The 21,831-nt window shown below is 46.1% G+C and overlaps 1 pseudogene; it reads right to left on the bottom strand.

Annotated features, from left to right (window-relative positions):
- Nucleotides 1-4,797: 4,797 nt before the first annotated feature.
- Nucleotides 4,798-21,683, bottom strand: LOC147701299 (uncharacterized; annotated as a pseudogene).
- Nucleotides 21,684-21,831: the final 148 nt, after the last annotated feature.

The raw sequence follows: 21,831 nt of genomic DNA, 5'->3' as shown, positions 1-21,831 counted from the left end.
TATGAAAACGAAGATATGTGAAAACACCACAAAACATTATTGATTATAAATTCATACAGCATTAAATATAACTTATGGCCTGGAATGTCAGAACAGACAATAGACACAATTGTTTTAAATAAAAACATACCATGTGTATTTGTAAAGCGCACGTTCACCCATAGGTCTCTTGGCGCTGAATAACAGATGTTTGTTACCTAAAAAAATATCACTCTTTTTATTGACAATAGAGTGGACCCGCCGGGAGTCGAACATGTGACCATGCGGTCCAACAAAGGTCCCACAGTGGATGCATTAGTCTACTGAGCCACCAGACTCAGCTAGATCAAGAATCTATCAGCAGTGTTTACATGTGTAGTATTCCTCTGCCCTGCCATTAATTGGAATAGGGCGATGGAGTGAGTTTGTCTCTGGCAGCATTAGCAGGGCGCACTTCTGGTTTTAGCTGTAGAGATGCCTTAACGGGCTGTTTCTTCGATTTCATGATGGAGACCCCATGGCCTAGTGGAGGTCTCCAGGGTCCACTATTTTCAATTGTGCATGCCGTTTTGCAATCCACTATGCTTTGATACTTAACTGGTGGCTGTGGTAAGATGTTTTTGTTGTAAAACAGGAAAGGGAAGTCTTGCAGTTCAAAATAAATTAATTCAATTGAAAAAATGAAAAGAATTGCAAGTAAGACAGGCAATGTCTTTATCTAAAATAAACACAAAATCTTCTTTACTGTCCGAGATATAAGAATTCAGAAGACAATGTAGCAGAAACTGCAGTTTTGGACCTACTTCATGGATTGTGTCCACCCATATGGTATCAATGATTGCAGGAAAATCTTCTAAAGCTGATCTAGGTGCACTTTTTGGCATTATTCAAAGTGCCATATGCGCACACATACATGCCCTAAGGGCATGTATGTGCGCCATATGCGCACACATACATGCCCTAAGGGCATGTATGTGCGCCATATGCGCACACATGCTCATTTCAGGGGTGCATCAGGGTGTCCTTATGACACCCTTGCACCCTTGAAATTATTCTCATTTTGCGATTCTCAAATTGCGAATCGCAAATTGTGAATGACTTCCCATTCATTCCTATAGGCCTCATGGCCCATAGGAATGCATGGGAAGGTATTCCTTAATTGCCAGAGATATCTGTTGGCCCTGCCAGCCTGACAACGCGAGGACGAGGAGTGCGGAGCTGCGGAGCAGAACGTGCAAAACGTGCGTAGATCCGGCATCCGAGCGCAGAGCTAGCTGATCGACAAGTTAGGACGCAAGGACGCTACAGAAAAAACGCGGCAGCAAAGCGGCTGCAGATCCGGTGAGAACGCAGAAGAAGCTGACGATTTTCGAGTCTAAGAGCTTGAACAAAGCCCGTCCAAATCACAGAGAGACGACAGAGACCCCCCAGGGCCTGCCTTGATCTGCGTGCACTGCCCGACTCAACTGGGCGCGATATAGCGGTTTGGCCCGGGGAGGGGAGCAGGCATGGGAGTACCTGTACGGGAGCTCCTATAGTGAAGTGGCACCCGAGGAGCACCCGTGGACAAACGTGCGCAGGGCAACAAAACCCAAGCCCATCAGCACTGCGTCTCTGTGCAGGGAAGGAGATCTGAAGGAAAGAAAGTAAGCGAACCAAAGTGTTGCAAGGCAGGCTGGCAGTTAAAAAGGCACAACAGAGGTAAGTGAATGTGAAAGTGATAGTATGAGGGAAAGTATATAGTACCTCCCCATTCCAATAATCATAAACAAAGTGTGAACTGGGAGTATATAGGGAATTGCCGCAGCAACACCTGAGTAAAAGTAGACCTAAGAATAAAGAAGGATGGCCCCGATAAGAAAACAAAAGTGGCGCAAGGAAGCTCTCGAAGAAAGTGCAGAGAGGAGTGAGTTAAGGGATGAATCAAGGACTTTGGAAGTGAGCCAGGAAAGTCAGGCTTCTGTTGAAGATAATAGCAAGGGGCGACGTAAGAAGATGAAAGATAAAAGGGACACAAAAATAGCTCTGCAAGCCAAAACAGGTTGCACCTCAACATTTAACCGGAAAGATAGCACGATAGCTTCTAAATCAGTAAAGGACTTTGTAGGGAAACACTACTAAACCACAGAATTACCTGCAATAAACTTGGAATTTGAGGAGGAGCACCGGGCGGAGAAGGGAAAAAACGCAGGCCCGGAGGAGGAGAGCCGGATGGGGAAAGACATAGGAGGCCCCACAGAGGAAGAAATTGAAGAAGAATTGGGGGCCCCCCTAGTGATAAATCTCTCCCTCCTGAGTCAAAATCTCCAAATGGCAGAATCACACCTCTCATCATCCCCTAAACTTTTTTCACCTCAAATTCTGGGAAATGAAAGGCTACTGGGAAATGAAAGCCATGGATCAAGTTTCGTGTGGGGGGCTTCATCCAATCAAGTAATGCACCAGCAGGACGTTTCAAGGAAAGGAAGCCAAGATATTTCGGGAGGGAACAATCCACAGGACCGGACATATCTGCATCACCCACATCATCCATGATGGACATACTATTGATGTTACAGAAAACACTGCAGGGAATCTTAGAAGTAACAATGCTGAATAATGGAGTTTTAAAATCGCAAAAGGTGTTTTTAAAAAAGATTGATGAGGAGCTGGTAGGAATCAAGGGTCAGGTGCCGCATATGTTAAGACCAGTAGCCCCTACCATGCCCATAGAACAAAATATAGTGAGTGAACCGGCTGAGGTACAAGATAATGTATATATATCTAAACGACCTATGCTGATAAAAAAGCGTTGCAAATATGTAAGGGTACTCACTAAAAGCAGGGCAGGTAAGAAGCCGGCCCTAAAAACAATAATCAGAGGAAAGGGGAAGGAAAAGGAGGGCGAGGAACAGATAACTCTAAATGCCTCTGCCCTGACCTATGTACCGAGCAGACCCCCGCAACCAGATAGGAAAAATAACACTTCAAGGGTACAAAAAAAGAGTCCGTGTAGTAAGGGTTTATACGCGATATCTCCAAAGACTAAACCTGTAAATCAGAGAGTAAACCCATTCTTAGGGGGACAACACCAAATACATCAGAGGATTGGTAACTTAGATAAAACATCACAAGCCCAAGTCTTAGTAGGAATGGAAAGTAAAATGAGGCCCCAAGGGTGGGCAAAGGGTAGTCAGATAAAATCAGAAACCCCTAGGATTGTATCAGAGGTGGATAACAACAAATGGGTGTATCTGGAATCGGCACAAGCAGGCCAAATGGGAAGGAAATTGAGGAAAATTAACCCATTAAATAGGGCTCAGATTCTGACCTCCTTTTCTAAATGCATAATCCTGAGTGGAATTGGCTCAAAAGACTTGAGACAGGTGGGTTCATAGAAAATAGGTCTGTCAAGGAAATAACAAAAGTGCTACTCTACTCGGATCTTGTAAAAATGGCAATTGTAAAAGCTACTAGCGAGATACTACAAGTAGGAATAAGGGTAATTCCAGAGAGGGAAGTAAAGGGGAAAGTACTCTCGGGTAGCAGCTTTCTACAGTGCCATGCAGGTCTGGGGAGGAGACAGGTGAAGCTTTTAAGAGATAACATAGAAGATGGTAGCCGCCTGAACATAGTGGTGAATAATACAGGAAAGGATGACTCATGGGATAATTGGAGTCAATGAAGTGATTTGGGAGAACCCTTCGAGAGGTACAAGGAGGGAAGGGGTGAAGACGATGGCCTAAGTGAGGTAGAATAGGATGGAGGGGTGTTGCATAGTCTAAGTCTCTTGACATGGAACGTAAATGGATTAGGCAATGATTGTAAACAAGAGAGTATAAATAAAGTAGTAAAAAAGGAGGAAATTGCCTGCCTACAAGAGACTTGGACTTGCGACGAAGCCCCCTTCATCGAGGGTTACTTACAACTAAACCGACCGGCTGAGAGAAAAAGAGTGGGCAGTGCATCAGGGGGCTTAATGACCCTAGTCTCAACAAAAGTACTAAGAGACATAACCCAGCTAAATGTGCAATGTAAATGGCTACTGGCTTGTAGATTAGACCTTTTAATCTTGAAAAAGAATTTCGAAATGGTGATTGTTATAAACGTATATATGCAGTGGGATAATGAGGCAGAGTATGCAATCGAGATGGGGTATTTTAAAGAGGACATTGACTCCCTACTTGAAAAATATGCATCAGATATATTGATCATTATGGGGGATTTCAACCATAAGCTACACCCAAAGAAGTCCGATCTCTGGAATAAAGAATTGTTGGATGCCTTTGGAATAAATTATGCTTGCTTCCCAGTATGCGATCCCTCAAAACAGGATCTGGAATTGGCAAATCTGTTGGGGGGGGGGAAGGGCCTTTTTTTGCCTAAATGGAAGAGGTAAAACAGACTGCCCGGCAGGGAAGACCTTCAAAATAGGGGCACAGAACTGTCCAATTGACTACATTTTTATGTTAGCTTGGAATTTCCCTTTAGTACGGGAATTCAAGTTACAACAAAGCGAAATCAGTGACCACGCGCCTCTGCACTTAAGGATATATGAGGGAAGGTGGGAGCCCAGAGAGAAAGTGATCCCCCAAAGGAGTGACGACAAGATTAACTTAGGAGTATCAAGAAAAATGTAAGGCCTTTCAACTGAAAGTTGAACCAGAAGATCTCGGGAGTAAAAACCTGGAATGGTTCATAGAAAAGATAGCCCAAGTAGTTCAGTGTCTTAGAATAGAACTAAAAAAGGACAAAAGAAAGGGCACAAAAATCCTAGTTAGCCGAGCGAAATAGTTCTCTATTGACTGCCAATCTAAAAAAAGGGAGATAAGGGCAGTATCAAGAAGACAAAGGAAAAACTACAATAAAGAAAGACAAAAATATTTAAATAAGTTGAAAGCCGAACTTTAAAAAATGGTTACCGATGCAAAAAGGTCATACAAAGAGAAATGCTGGATGGATCTGTTAGAATCAATTGAAAATAAAAATCTAAGACAATTTTGGAAAGTGGTAAAGGCAGCTTCCGCCCAAACAGATGGAGAAATGAAATGTGTCGTCAGTGAAGCAGCCTGGGTATCTAAGGGAGTTGTTTGGGGCCAAAGAGCCACAGAGTCCCTACACTGGCAGGAAATATCAGAAGACTTAAAGCTAGATTTTAACGAACAACAAGTAGAAAACACAATAAGGGAACTGAAGTTAAGTCGTGCTGCAGGGCCTGATAATCTCCCCGCAATAATATTAAAATCAGAGCTAAAGTTGTGGGCAAGATTTTTCTCCCAGATGTTCCATATAATATTAACAGAAGGCTTAATTCCACTGAACTGGAAAGGCTCTGTAATCAGGCCAATCCATAAAAAAGGTAGTATGGACGGACCACAAAACTACAGATTGATCAACCTCCTAGATATAGGGGAGAAGGTATTCTGAAAAATTGTGTTAAATCAACTAAATACTTGGGTCGAGGAGTTTTCAATTATACCTGTTGAACAGGGAGGATTTAGAGAAGGGCACTCCACGATTGACCACTGCTTTGCACTATGGGCAATGGCGAGGAAGTCAACGGAACAAAATGGCAAGCTTTGCTGTTGTTTCGTTGACTTCCGAGCAGCGTTTGACTCAGTAGATCGGGATTGCCTATGGGAAATCCTTACCGAGAAAAATATACCTAAACACCTGTTGGCGATAATAAAAGAACTACATCGAGGTAATTGGGCCTAGGTAATTAGGGATACAGAGGGGTCATTAACGCAAAAAATATCCATAGCAAATGGCCTGAGACAGGGCTGCGTTCTGGCCCCACAGTTATTCTCTATTTTCCTCTCTGGTTTACCCGCCTGTTTAGAGGTAGAGGGTAGTGCAAGCCCAAAAATGGATGGGAAAAAGGTGCCATGTCTTTTATATGCGGATGACCTGGTAATAGTGGACCAGACTGAGTTAGGTCTCCAAAGAAAGCTGAAATCCTTTAATGAATACTGCGCAAGAGCATTTTTAACAGTCAATTTAGACAAGACAAAAATATTATGCTTTGGGAAAAAGGTAATTAAGTTTACTTGTTTTTTAGATGATCTTAAATTGGAAATGGTTAATGAATATCGATACCTAAATGTGCCTGGCTTGCGCTCCATGCGAATCCTCAATTTGAATGACAATCTGTGTGTCGTCTGCATAGTTGTATATCTGACATTCCATCTGATTAAGAGCTGAAATCAGTGGCTGCAAATAAATATAAACTGTCACACTCATCTGGAAGCCCAAAAAGCAAAAGCATACACATCAATCTCTGGTCTAAAAATGTTTAACCGGGATTACGGGGATATGTCCCACCGCACATTACTAAAAACCTTTAGTGCAATGACACCCCGCAAGTCCTCTACGGTGCAGAAATCCTTTATTTGAGCGGTAAGGGAGTCTGGGACCTGGAGGAAGGGAAATGTTTGAAAACCCTTTTATCCCTCCCTCAATCCTCGATGGTTGAAGCAATAAGAACCGAAATAGGAACAAAATCTTGGAATGTGCAAGCACGAACAATGGTGGTTAGATTTTGGAAACGTTTAGAAAACGTAAAAGGCCAAAAAATTGCACAATGGTGTAGAAAGAGGTTCAAAATAGCAACCTAAAATGGGCAAAATCGTGCTGGGAAAAAATGGTGCAGGCATGTGAATGTTTAGAGGTGGAGTTGTGCCAAGAATCCCAACAAATAGTTTATACCAAGAGCGATTTGAAAATAAATGGGCAATCAGTTTCTAGAAGGGCTGATATGGAATATCTATCTAAGAAAAAATCAGTAGAATTTATGATGCATTCCTGGTCAAAGGAAAACTGGTTTCCCTACCTGGATATCCTTCCAAATCGCTGGTATAGGCAGGAGATACTGAGGATGAGAATCGGGATCAACCTTTGGTTGATAAATAAAGAAGTTAAACTGAAAATGTTAGACCATAAAGGGAACTGTAAATGTGGCCTGGGCACAAAAGGGGATATAGTGCACATCCTGTTAGATTGCCGAATTATATTAGAACTGCGTAAACTATGGCTGCGCCCAATATTTCTAAAATATGATATAAGAACACGGGTGCAGGCGGTCAATCTCCTTACAGATATGCCCTCTATCGAAATTGCAATTGTCCTAGGGAACTATATAAAGGCAGTACAGAGATTCCAAGCAAGGGGGGAATACGTTTTAGGAATTTTTTGAATTATACAGACTGTTTAAGTGAAAAGGGTTGTTTTAATGTATTTATAACCTTTAAAGAGTAAGTACCATCCTAAAAACGATAGTCTTTGGTGTTTGCTTTTAAGTTAAGGATATAATGTGTGGATGATTTTTAATCGGCTGAGGAACACTTCTAATTGTAAATACTTCCTTTTATCCCTTTTGAAGAATATTTTAAAATTGTTAACTGTGTATTTGTACTTGTTTAAATATTATGATTAAATAAACATAAATTTGACTTGACTTGACTTAATTGCGATTCACAAAAAACAGCGTTTGGACAAAAAATTCACAAAATGCAATGTATAAGTAAAATCGCATTCGAATATTAAGGAATCAAAAAATTTGCAAATTGCGATTCCTTAAATGCTTTGTATCAAGCACCCAAGTTGTGCGATTTCTCCTTCGGAAATTGCAAATTACCTCCAACTTCAAGTTGGTGGTAATTTGCGATTTCTTTCAATAATGCACTTTTTGGCATTTTTCAAAGTGCCATGTGGCGCACATACATGCTCATTTCAGGGGTGCATCAGGGTGTCTTTATGACACCCTTGCATCCTTGAAATTATTCTCAAATTGCGAATCGCAAATTAAGAACGACTTCCCATTAATTCCTATGGGTCCCCTGGGCCATAGGAATTCATGGGAAGGTATTCCTTAATTGCGATTTCGCAATTTGCTAATGGCAATTAAGGAATACTAAGAAATCTCTAAATATTAGCGATTTTTTAATACATCCCGTTTTGCAATTCTCAAATAGCGATTCTCAAAAAATCGCTAATAGAAAATCGCAAACACAGATTTTGATACATATTATCATTATCAGATGCAGTTTCAATCTCTGCGACCCGAGTACTCTTTTGCCAGAACACTGTTTTTGAGTCACAAAGGAGAGCATGTCTTTGTGGTCATTCGGCTGCATTTTACCATTTGCATGTCTCTTCTCTTACTTAATTCACAAATTAAAGTGCATGTAAAGTTTTGCTGTAAAAGAACTGAGTTACTGCAGTGTTCACATTTTGTAGTGGTTTGTCAATTTCGATCTATAAGTGAAACCCTGAAAGTGTTTTGTCTCTCAGCCAGAGTTAAACCCCGAGCACAAAGGAGATGGGTGTTGGAAGGTGTAGCTCCTAAGCAAATGTTTAGGACTTCAAACTGCAAAATGCGTCACAATTTGTTTTATTTGGATTTTCAAACTGAGTCGAATTACCAGCAACTCTAAAAGCAGCAAGCCAAACCTCATCTTGGCATGTCCCAACTTATGCTGGGCATATTTTCGGGATAGGCAGGGGAAGCAACAATCCTTAAATGGCTGGCCACTGACAGGCAGTGGTTGGCGAGCCACTTTACAAGGGGCTACGAGGTTCTCCCTTTGGACTTTAATAGGAACAGCAGAGTATTTCATGGAAAAATGGGCCAGTACCGTGGGATAAAACTAGCACAAAGATAGCAGAAGTCTGTTAGGCCTGAAGCCTGCTTGATTGCCCCCCCCCCACTGCTTTACAAGTGCCTACGTGGCGCTGTACAACCACTTCAGAGCGCTGTGAGACTTATGATGAGCAAGCGTCAACAGCTCTACCTGCCGCCACCTCGTTTGAAATACTTGCTGATGTGAGCCAGGTGCTTATATAGCATAATTTTGCCTCTCTCTGCTTTACTTACACTTGCTCCACATTTCTGCACTCACAGTGGCCAGCATATGCACTGGCATACACAGAAGCAGACAGCCAGGCTGTTCCTTCTGTTAAAATCTAGACTGCAGTGTCAACATTATCGGCGCCATCTTGCCCCTTTTCGAGCCCATTCGTGCACGTAAGCGGCAGCCATTTTAAATACCATGGCCTCTCTGCCCATCGCCGACAGCCAGCGCGTCTCTCTCTCTCTCTCTCTCTCTCCTTACCTCGCAAGCATCCCCCGCGCGCTGACAGCCCCCGCTCCCACATGCCTTGGGCCATAAACCCCTCTTCAGCACAACTCTGCCTCGGAACCCCATCCTGTTCCCAGCTCAACACCTCCCTTCATTCCTTTCATGATTCCGGGTCTTTTTGATAAACCCCCTTTCCCCTGTGCGCGTTTGTCTTACTCGTTCCCAGGTCGCCACCTGGCCCTGCGGATACTGTTTATTGCCCCCCCCGTACAGCAGGAAGCTTCTCCCATCAAACGATCCACAAGTTGATCAAAGCCCCCACCCCATGAGATCCGATCAACCCCATACATTCCGTGAATCGGCGGAATGTCCAGCTGCGCGACAATCATCACCTGTTGTGACTGGGGTGGGGACTTCAACTGTAAATGTGTGTGGGAACGGGCCTGAAGCGGGGATTCCGAGGATGTCCTTTCATACTTCAAAGCATTTGCAGGAATGTGCCACATGCAATAAACTGTAATAAAGATCATAAACCTGTGTATAAGATGCCAGGCCTCAGAGATGCGGTTAGAGCACCTCGAGAAGATACCCTGTTGTCTGATTTGATGTGTTCTGCTCCGTCGGAATAAAACTTCTGTTTCCTGCCTTCCAGTCTCCAGCGCCTGCCTCTTTGTTTGGTAACTTGAATGGTAATAGAGGCGGTTAACGCCGGGCAACTCTGAAAAAGGTCATCGGCCGTACCTTTTTCCACAATTGGCGTCCCAAACGTGGGGCCCATCAGCGACCAGTGGATCCAGTGGGAGAGGTCCTGACGACAGAGTGAACGACTGCAACGATCGGGAGAGCTCCTGTCCGATAGACCCTCGTCTGACAGCCGATCATCCGAACTTCACTGGTTCCGAACAGACCTCTCTCGAGTGATCTACGGTCCTGACTGGGAACCATCAGGAGTGCCGCGAAGATCACGACGAATAGAGGACGATCGGGCGCTGGATTCGGAAGACAAGAAACTGTCCATGTGGTCCGGGTAAGGTCGTGTCAACGCCTCAAATTGCGAAATGATTGTTTGATTTGGATAATACTAGTATTACTCTTTTGTTGGTTCGTTTGGAGATTCACTGTCTGCAAACGGAGAAACAACAGGCTCTCTCTTTGCAAGCAGTGAAGGATAGGTAACGCAGACTTTTGTCCCCATTGTAATCCGCCGTGCCTATCTTCCTCCCCCACTGATTGATTGTTTGGCCCGAACTATTGTTCGCGGATTGTTTTCTGGAGATTCTCTGTCTGCAAACAGGGAAGAACAGGTTCTCTCTTTGCAGGTAGTGAAAGTGTAGGTAACGCAGACTTTTGTCCCCGTTGTAACCCGTCGTGCCTACTTATTCTCCCCATTGATTGTTTGATTGACCGAACATTGACTGTTCGATCTTGGTTCTTTTGAGGTATTCACCGCCTGCAAACAAAGAATAGATATATTCTGTCTAGTCTTTGCACGCAGTGATAAGATAGGTAGTGCAGACTTTTGTCCCCGTTGTAATCCGTCATGCCTATCTTCTCCCCACTGATTGGTAGCCTGTTTAGCCCGGACCGCTTATTAGAGATGAACCATCCGGCTCCACAGGAAGGTACCCCTAATAAGGACATGTTCATGAAGCATGGATTGATCGCTACAGCTTATAGCAAGCTGTGGCATAAATATACGAAGAAGGACCAGAAAAGTCAGTGGCCACGGATAGGATCCTTCGACGAGGATAAAATAAGCGCGCTAGAAACAGCCCTTGAGAAACACAAGACAACGCCCACTATGCTTGATAGTCTCGGCATGTGGCGCAAAGAAACCGAACAGCGTAAAAAGAGAAATGAAAGTAGGCTGGGAAAAGAGCTGCGAAAGGCAGCCCACCTAGCTGCTAAGAAATTAGAAGAAGAGATTAAGGAAAGAGAAGAAGCCAAACAGAAACTAGAGGTAGAAACATCAAGCCAGTGTCCGGTTAGAACGCCCTCTACGCTCTATCCTGAACTGCCCCTGAAACAGCGAGCCAACGATGATCTTTTGTTAGGTCCTCCGATCATCTACATGCCCCCTCCATATGCGTCTTCCCAACCCCTAGCACAGCACTCGCTACCCCCAAGCACAGACAAAAGTAGTACCACAGCTTCGGTCCCCATGGCCTCCGCGCCGGCCGAACCCCTTGTACTAGATACAGCACAAGCGACAGTGTTAGATGACCCAGAGACCCGAAAAGCTGATTCCGCAAGAACAAACAGATTAAGCAAGGATGAGCGAGCAGGGATTGACAAGATAGTGAGGACACTGGTAGAAAGAAAGGAAAGTGAAGAGCACATCACGGATATGTTCAACTCATATGCAGGGAGCCACAGACGACATTTTGCCGTACGACTGTGTTATCATGTCCTGAATGCGGATGAGGACCGATATCGAGACAAAGGTCCCGAGAGCCTAACAACTCTGTATAGGAAGGTTGATATCGGGGATGAGGGCGAGTGTGATGTGTCGGACCTCCTTACGCGTGTGCTTGAGGTTTTCCGCCACCTCACTGAACAGGAATCGGAAGCTAAACCCACGACACCCGTAGCAACCGAAACGCGCACTGAGCGAGCTAGCACCATGATGCCAATAAGAGAGGCTGCCCCCTACTGGGTTCCTCCACGAGGTCTAGGAACACACGATGACGTCAACCACCAAGATGCAAGAGGTAGGGTAGTGTACAACTGGGTCTACCAGCCATGGGATCGGCAAGATATTCTGACATTCCGGAAATCTCTGCCCGATTTACGTAAAAACCCCACTGCCTTCTACACTGAATTAGGTACAGCCCTAGGTTCAACGATTATGACCCTGGCTGACATCGACTTGTTTTTCGGGTTATGTCTGCCAGCTGATGTGTGGAAGCAAATCCGGAAAGTCGACCACCTTGAGCTGTTCGGACATACCTGGTCACAACTCGATGGCATAGATAGGCAACGAGAGCCTGGACAGAAGCCTTTGAAATCCATTTTAGACCTCCCAGACAAAATTGTACAGAAATTGAAAACCCTGATCCCAGAAAAGAAAGTTGACTGGTCGATAGTAACAGCTTGTTGTCAGAAACCCCAGGAAGACGTATCGGACTACTTCTCCCGGTTTGAAACGGTGTTCTCCGATTACAGCGGCCAGGACATGACCACTGCAACTGGACACCATCTGTTTGTCCAGAATTATGTTAAGGGTTTGTCGCCGGAGGTCTCTCAGAAACTGCAGGCCAGTGAGAGTAGTTGGGCAGCCTCCAAACCTGGTGCTATCCTTCAGATGGCCCAATATTACGAGCACCAGAAAAATGAAAACGATAGAGCAACAGAGAAAAAGAAGAAAGACTTAAAAGAGAGGGTGATGATTGCGCAGTTGCAAGGGGTGACTATAGGACGAGAGCAATACAAAGGAAACTACCAGACAAATGTCCCTAGGAACGCACCTCCTAAAGACCGCACCTCAACACCCCACATTGGACGTACAGACATTAGCGAGGACCAGTGTGCCTTCTGCAAAGGATTCGGCCATTGGAAATCCCAGTGCCCGGTTCTGTTAGAGATGAACAGAAATAGGGACCCCAAGGACGTAGCGGGTGGACCGAGAAATAGAGGACAGCAACGGGGGCCCGCAAATGACACGACTAACGATAAATCAAACAGACCAAATACATTTGACCGACCTAGACAGAATCAGTACCAGCAGTCTGACTGCGACGATGCCCACAACTTCGCATAGGACTGCCAAGGGCAAGGGAGGGATCCAGTCGAGCTCTATGTTGACCAGCAAGGTCCTTATGTCACTGCTAAGGTCCTGGGTACAAAGTCTCCATTTCTGGTAGACACTGGCGTGACATGTAGTGCGTTATCTAAACGACTGATTCCAAGGGCACCCTTGTGTGGCTCACTTGTGACATCGATAGGTTTCGATGGAACGCCCTCCACTAACCCTTTGTCCACTCCGATCCCCTTTGACTTAGAGAACAATACCACCGACACGACGTTTTTGCTTTCCGCCAATACTCCTGACGCCATTATGGGACTTGACTTACTGAAGCATTTCCGAGCGACTATTAGATGTTCCCAAGACGGAGTTCGAGTCTTCCTGTACGACAACCCCATTCTGCTTAGACATTGCCCTTCCCGACGCATGTTTACTATCACTGACACTGACTCGTCCCTACTTGACACTCTGCCTCCGTATCTGTGGGCCAAGACAGATTCGGACGTAGGACGCATGATGATTGACCCAGTGCACATCACTGTTCAACCGGACGCAATACTCCCAAAACTTCCACAATATCGGATATCGCCCGAGGGCGAGAAGGCATTGGTAAAGATTATTCAGTCACTGATGGACGCAGGAGTGGTAGAGGAAGTGGTTAGCAACGTTTGCAACAGCCCTATCTTGCCCATCATCAAGAAACAAGGAGAGGGAGATGAGAAAGCATACCGCTTCATCATCGACCTTCGAGAGATCAACAAAGTAGTTGTACCCCAGTACCCCGTAGTCTCAGACATCACCACTATCCTGACTTTGATTCCTTCTACTGCCACCACCTTCACTGTCATTGACCTCAAAAACAAATTTTTCTCTATCCCCATCCACCCAGACAGCCGATATCTCTTCGGCTTCACCCTAAAAGCCAGCTCATATAGATTCTGTCGAGCACCCCAAGGCTACACAGAAAGCCCCAGCATCTACAGTCAGGCCCTCAAGAGACAACTGGATGAGGTCCAGTTACCCGATGGGGTGGTGTTGATACAATACGTCGATGACATCCTTTTGGCGGCCGACACCACTCCACTAGCAGTCACAGCCACCATTCAACTCCTGCACTTCCTTGCGGAAAATGGCCACAAGGTCTCCAAAAAGAAGTTGCAATTCTGCCAACCCCAGGTCACTTACTTAGGCCACCTTCTGTCCAAAGACGGAAGGAAACTTACTCCCGACCGGATCCAAACCATTCTTGAAACCCCTGTCCCTAAGACTCAGAAACAGGTCCACTCCCTACTAGGCCTCACCTCCTTCTGTCGGCAGTGGTTACCAAACTTCAGCCTCATTGTGAAACCGCTGCTTTCTCTGCTAGCTAAAGATGTCCCCTTCCTCCTCCCTTGGACCCCTGAATGCCAATCCTCCTTCATAGAGCTGCGAGATGCCCTTTGTTCAGCCCTTGTCCTAGGTACCCCCGATTACACGAAGCCCTTCTCCCTCTATACTCACGAAAGGGAGGGGTGTGCTTTATCTGTCTTCACCCAGCCCATTGGCCCAAAGCAACGACCATGCGCTTACTTCTCTGCCACTCTTGACCCCGTAGCCAGAGCCTTACCTGCCTGCCTTTGAGCTGTAGCTGCCGCTGCTATCTCTATCCGACAGAGTGAGGGGATCGTGCTCTCGAATTCTCTCACAGTATTAGTACCCCATGCAGTTGACACCCTCCTGAACCAAACCAAGACGCAACACCTGACGAGTGCACGACTGACTGGATACGAACTGACTCTGCTCGCACCCCACATTACCCTGAAAAGATGCACCACGCTGAACCCGGCAACTTTGTTGCCCCTACCGGAGAACGATCCCAATGTGCCCCCTGTACATGACTGTGTGACCCTCACGGACGAGCATACTAGAAGTAGGGTTGACCTCAGAGACACGGCTTTTCCTGACCCTGACGGAGAGCTGTGGGTGGACGGCTCTTGCATCAAACTCCCCGATGGCACCACTTCAGCTGCCTATGCAGTCACCACGGCCCGAACTGTAGTAGAGACAGCCCGCATCACACAACGATCTGCACAGGCAGCGGAACTGATTGCCCTGACACGAGCATGCATCCTAGCAGCAGGAACCACAGCGAACATTTACACCGACAGCCAGTATGCCTTCGGGGTGGTTCACCATTTTGGGCTCCTTTGGAAGGAAAGGGGATTCTTGACCTCGCACGGCACCCCCATCTTACATGGAGATTTAGTCTCCGCCCTGATCGAAGCTGTCCTTCTCCCCAAGAGACTTGCGGTCATCAAATGCCAGGCACACAAGAAGGTGACAGACATTATTGGACAGGGAAATGCACTAGCCGATATCACTGCTCGAACCACAGCTGAAAATAGGACGACGACACGCATGTACGTAACCAGGTCCCAAGCAGAAAAATGGACCGACGCTAGGGACACTATTAGGGACATTCAAATGGCTAGCACACAACACGAATTGACTGAATGGGCACGGGTGGGACTGAAAGACGATGAAGGCTGCTGGCGGACAAAAGACACTAACAAATGGTTGCTACCTGACTCATACCTGATTCCCATACTGACTATGGCACACTCCCCTGCTCACATAGGATCAGCCACCATGATTGAACTTGTCTCCAGAGTTTGGCACAACGACAAAATCACAGACTCCGCCAAACGTCTGGTCCAACAATGCTTGATATGCCTGCAACATAACCCCAGGAAAGGAACTGTGGTACCCCGGGGAGGGTTTGGGGTTCCCAATCACCCGTTTGAAGTCCTGCAAATGGAGTACATCCAACTAGACAGATGCCAAGGCCTGAAATACGTACTTGTCGTGGTGTGTGCATTTAGCAAATGGGTGGAAGCATACCCAACCCGTGATAACACTGCTATGGCCACTGCAAAAGTACTGCTAAAAGAATTCTTCCCTCGCTACGGCCTTTGTCGAATTTTATGGAGCGACAATGGCCCCCACTTCGTAGCCGAAGTTATCCAGCTCATCTTAAAGGGGCTGGGTATCAAACAGAAGTTCCACGCAGTCTTCCACCCCCAGTCTTCTGGACTTGTTGAGCGACACAATGCCACACTAAAACTAAAGCTAGCCAAGATAGTGGCTACCACAAGACTGAAATGGCCAGACGCTCTCCCACTGGCATTGCTATCGATGCGTTCCACCCCCACCAAACACCACTTGACACCTTATGAGGTCGTTTTCGGCCGACCCATGAGCATCTGGTCTGCACCAAAACCGACTTCCATTCATGACGTCCCGGACGTCCTAATGTCTGATTACTTGTATAAATTGACTGAAACTCTATCTGTCATTCACCAACAGGTGCTGCATGCCATCCCTGACGCTTCCAGGGGTCCCGGACACAACCTGCAACCCGGGGATTTCATTCTGATCAAGAACTTCCAGCGCGCCAAGAGTCTGGAACCCCGGTGGACGGGCCCCTGGAAAGTCCTCCTCACCACCCGAACAGCTCTTCGAGTGGAAGGAAAACGGACCTGGGTGCATGTGCACCATTGCAAGCGGATTCCCCCAACTCTGACGACAACCGAAGACGTGACCACCCAGGAAGAGCTCCTGAACAAAGACCGACCATCGCTGAATTGCTACCCAGACACAGAGACACTTGAACTTGCAAAGATTCCTGACCCTACCGTGCCATCCAAAGAAGGGTATAACCTGCGACGAAAGGAGAGAGTTTCGGCTAAGCAGACCATTGACTAAGTCATAATTCTCAGATCGGTGGCCTAACACAACAAGGGCTGTCAGGAGAGAAAGCCAGACGAGGTCTTTGGTTCTGCCCGCTACCGAGCTCCCTTGAAGGTGATGGAAGCGCCCGATAAGAAGGTGATGGAAGCGCCCGATAAGAAGGTGATGGAAGCAACCGGACATCCGAAAATTCGCTACAGAAACCCAAAGACAGACAGAATCCACAGTTCAAAGACAATTGCACTTTTTATCACAATCCTCTTCTGCCTTCTCTTCATGACCACGCTCTGGATTGTAGAAGAAAATGCACCTGCTCATGAAACCTTCCTGACCACAGCACAGCCTACCACCATGAAGGAACATTATTTGATCTCGCTCTCTCCTCAACTCAGAGAAAGCCGAAAGGAGTTTTGGAACAACTCCTTTGTGCAGCTGCTGCACCAGCACAATCTTGCCACCAATGCCACTAACTGCTGGATCTGTGGGTTGCTACCCCACGCCACTGGACATTCAATATCTTTCATCCCTTCACCCTTCTCAATTCACGGCTCCTGCCTTGCTTGGCTGATCCTCCTGCAAGAGAGCTATAAGGACAATGCCACCTCCAGCAAAACCATGACGCATTTCTTTCATGAGGTGTGGCGAAACAAAACGAAGACACATTTCTGCCCGCAGACCTCCAACGACTCTATCCACATGGACATCCCTGCCAAAGAACGAATTGAAATGCAGGTGTTCAACAATCCGACCAGACCCACCTTCTCCTACCTTCGGAAGCGAACAGCCGCCACCCTGACTGTGGCCCTATCTGTCATCAACGTCACAGGCCTTATGTGCATAGAAGGGCTTGGGACGCAGCTGGTGGGCCGCAGTGCTTGCCGCTTCACCAGAACTTTGGACTCTACCGATCCACCTTCCTTTGCATCCTCTCCAAACATGTACTTCGTTTGCGGCACAAAAGCTTACACCTGGCTCCCCAAAGGCTGGGGGGGCACTTGTTTTATCTCCTTCATCCTTCCTCCGACCTATATGGCTCCAGCGAATCACCATAGACAAAAACGAGCCAAGGACATTGAACAAGCCGACTCTACAGGAGCACAGTTCCTCGATGCAATGAAGGGACTTGTTCCACTCTGGGGCCCGATGGCAAACAGCCGTGCCATCCGACATTTGACTCAGGCAGTCGAGACAACAATGAACATCACAGCTGGTATCCTTGCAAACAACACAGCCGAGCTTCATGCGGTCCGCCTGGTGGCTCTCCAGAACCGCCTTGTTCTAGATGTGGTTCTAGCGGATCGTGGTGGAGCATGCCGCATTATTGGGTCCAGCTGCTGTACATATATACCGGACAATTCACCCTCAGTGTACAAAGCCATCGAACATCTCCACAGACTGTCGTCAGAAGTCCACCAGGAGCAGGAAGAATGGTCGCTTGGTGGATGGTTTTGGAATACCATTAAGAACTGGGGCTGGAGACTGTTTACCATTATCCTGATTCCTGTGGTTGTAATATGTGGGTTCTGCTTAGGAATTCAATGCCTGCCGCCTCTGTGTTCATTATGTGCAAATTGTATCTGCCCTAAGACTGTGGACTTTGGAAAGGAACGCATGGGAGCACTATATGATGTTGAGGTTAGGAATTTAATGCAGATAGACCTAGAGTAGACAAGCTGGCTAGATATGTTGAAAAGGGAGGACTGTTAAAATCTAGACTGCAGTGTCAACATTATCGGCGCCATCTTGCCCCTTTGAGCCCATTCGTGCGCATAAGCGGCAGCCATTTTAAATACCATGGCCTCTCTGCCCATCGCCGACAGCCAGTGCGTCTCTCTCTCGCTCTCCTAACCTCGCAAGCATCCCCCGCGCGCAGACAGCCCCCGCTCCCACATGCCTTGGGCCATAAACCCCTCTTCAGCACAACTCTGCCTCGGAACCCCATCCTGTTCCCAGCTCAACACCTCCCTTCATTCCTTTCATGATCCCGGGTCTGTTTGATAAACCCCCTTTCCCCTGCGCCCGTTTGTCTTACTCGTTCCCAGGCCGCCACCTGGCCCTGCGGATACTGTTTATTGCCCCCCGTACAGTAGGAAGCTTCTCCCATCAAAGGATCCACGAGTTGATCAAAGCCCCCATCCCATGAAATCCGATCAACCCCATACATTCCGTGAATCGGCGGAATGTCCAGCTGCGCGACAATCATCACCTGTTGTGACTGGGGTGGGGACTTCAACTGTAAATGTGTGTGGGAATGGGCCTGAAGCGGGGATTCCTAGGATGTCCTTTCATACTTCAAAGCATTTGCAGGAATGTGCCACATGCAATAAACTGTAATAAAGATCATAAACCTGTGTATAAGAGGCCAGGCCTCAGAGATGCGGTTAGAGCACCTCGAGAAGATACCCTGTTGTCTGATTTGATGTGTTCTGCTCCGTCGGAATAAAACTTCTGTTTCCTGCCTTCCAGTCTCCAGCGCCTGCCTCTTTGTTTGGTAACTTGAATGGTAATAGAGGCGGTTAACGCCGGGTAACTCTGAAAAAGGTAATCGGCCCTACCTTTTTCCACACTTCTGCCGATGAGGTTACACTGTACAGATGTGTCTCATTTTCCACCACTGAAGCACTTTTTAGTGCCTGCCCTCGCGCCTTCTGCTTGTAGTTTGCCAAATTCACAAGTGGCTCCAGCATTGTAATTTATCCAATCCCAACTTTGGAGTTCCGATGTAAGCCAAGAAAAAATATCACAAACACAGATTTTGCAAAGATCCACCCCTTTCAGCCATCGGCACAGGATTCTTCAGCGACTCGCTGTGCTGTGCACATTGTCAATCACATCTTTGATCAGCCTACAGGAGTACTTTAACCTCACCATCTTTCTATTGGCTCCTCGGGTGTATCTTTCGGCCTGCATTTGGAAGAACTAGCAGGTGATGCCACTGAAATGCACGAGGGACTATTTTACATGTGAAAAGTACAATCAACCCTCATACTTTGAGAACTTCTATGCAGGAAGCAGGAGACAAGTCGTCAATATCAAACCGATAGTACTGACAACTACAATTTTTCATTTGTTCTGATTTTGTTCATTTTAGAAAAATAGATCAGAAGAATGAAAAGACAGGTCTCGTTTCTGTCGTTTAAACTGCAGCTGTAATTAGGCTCTGCAGGTACCCTGCCTATGTCATATCTGCTACCTCTGCCAGCAGGCTTTTTGAATTTCCCATTCAAATGTAAGAAGTTATTACATTGAGCTCCAACATAGTTTATCATTTCAGGTCACGAGAAACATTGCAACTCTACTAGAATAAGGAAATTCGAGACATATTTATTTCAGGGATTCTGTCTCCCAGGTATAATATTACAGATCACTGTGTTATCAATAATTCCTCCCTACAGGTAACAAACACACTTTTGCAGATGTGTTAGGTTGGATTAATTTAAGACTTTTTCCAACAATTTTATCAAATAACAAGGTCTTTGTAAGTCTGGAAATGATGTGGGAGAGAGTCTGATGGTCACCACATTAATCAATATAGAAAGAATTCCCAGATTTCTAAGGTCTTTGCGCTGGGTGAAGAGATGCAATGCAACGCAAAGTCTTGCAAGGGTTCTTATTTTTCAGGGCAGAAGGGGTTTTGTGATGGAAATGTGCCCTTCTTAGTGCAAAGAGCGTTTTGCATCACTTTATACCAAGAGGGTATTACTGGTGTGGGACTTGGCTGGTAAAGCAAGGCCGTGGACTCCTGCTTTTTTAAGCAAAGCCTGATCTACTAATAGCCAGACTGGGGTTTGCATCAAACAATAATGCCTCTCTGAAGCAGATCTTAAAAAGAAGACATGTTTTAATTTCTCCAAACAACCCACACTTTGCACGTGTGCTGCAGTGCACAGCATACATCCAGTGCATGGGATGCTTCCGAGCTTGTCTAGGCATAGAATGCCTAGACAAGCTGGAAGGTATGCTTTCCATACAAATCTTATGCTAGACAGTGTACACTTACATCTCCGCCATGATCAAAAGGTTGTGCGCTACGCACAACCTACGCACATCCTTTTGATCATGGCGGAGACATAAGTGTACACTAGGCAGCTTTTTATGTGCACCAGCGATGGGGATGACAGCATCAGCAGTCCATTTGTAATAAATATAGCTCTGTGTTTTTATTCTGTTGTGCTGCGTTGCCATAAGAAATAATACATCTGGGGAACAGTGTCTCACCTGTCTGAGAAACAATGTCACCCATTTCAACATTATGCAAACCTGCTGCCAAACATGCCTAAAATGTATTCTGTGCCGGTCAGAATGCCAGAAAAAAAGCTATTGTGATGTTCTGGCTCTACAGGTTTACTTGCTTAACTAATTAATAGGCCAAGAACAGCCCAAGGCCTCTGATCATCTTGGAAGGTATGAGCATGAAAGTGTATCCTCTCCTCTAATGCTAGATCATTCTCTATGAGTTGCATCAACATTACATTATGTGAAGAAAGAGAAGTACTGAACTCACCAGAGAACATTTTAGGAGACAACTGCAGAACCCTCATGAACTTACTGCACAGCTCCAGGGAACTCTTGTATAAAAACTGTTCCACCGTCTTCTTCACTGACTTCCTTCTCCTCTTTCTCTTTTTTTTCTTTTCCTGAAGGTAACCACTTGGAACATACGTTGACCACATCTCACAGGGATCAGCGATGCCTATTAACTGATCATTCATTCTTTCTGCCGGGATAATAGGTGTTTCTCCAGTTGGACCATCTTCACTATTCCTAGTTTAGCCTCTTCATGACTTCATTTGGAAGACCCTGCTTCTGGTTCAGGACGTGGGCTAGGGGATTCTTTCGGGTCTACATCATCTATCAACTTCGCAGATATGGGGTATTGACTGAGGTTCATCTGATTTTAGTTTGGGGGGCACTTTTCCTTCATGAATGTCATAGGAAGTTTCACACAAACCATAATTGACAGGTGGGTTGAATATATCATAACTGCCCGATTCCTCGACAGACACGTGCTCTTGGACTCCTCGCCCGCAAGTTTCTTCAATACTCAGTCGGAGTGGCTGTTTGGCTGGTGATGACCTGGCACGTGAACCAGCCCTTGAAATCTTAGCCAACTTTATGTCCCCCTCCATCGGAATAGTCTTCATAACAGGCAGCTCAACTGGATCCTAGGGTTATAGTAATCTGCAGTAAGGAAGAAAGAGATAAATGTTGGCCTCAAAATATATGCAAGAAATTTACAAATGAATGTTGTGATCATCAATCCTCAGTCCTACAGAAATCAATGTGGTCCCACTGATCGCATTTCATTTGATGACGATT

The sequence above is a fragment of the Lissotriton vulgaris genome, chromosome 7 (assembly GCF_964263255.1).
Source record: "Lissotriton vulgaris chromosome 7, aLisVul1.2, whole genome shotgun sequence".
Taxonomy (NCBI): Eukaryota; Metazoa; Chordata; class Amphibia; order Caudata; family Salamandridae; genus Lissotriton; species Lissotriton vulgaris.
This window is presented reverse-complemented; position numbering and strand designations above follow the sequence as displayed.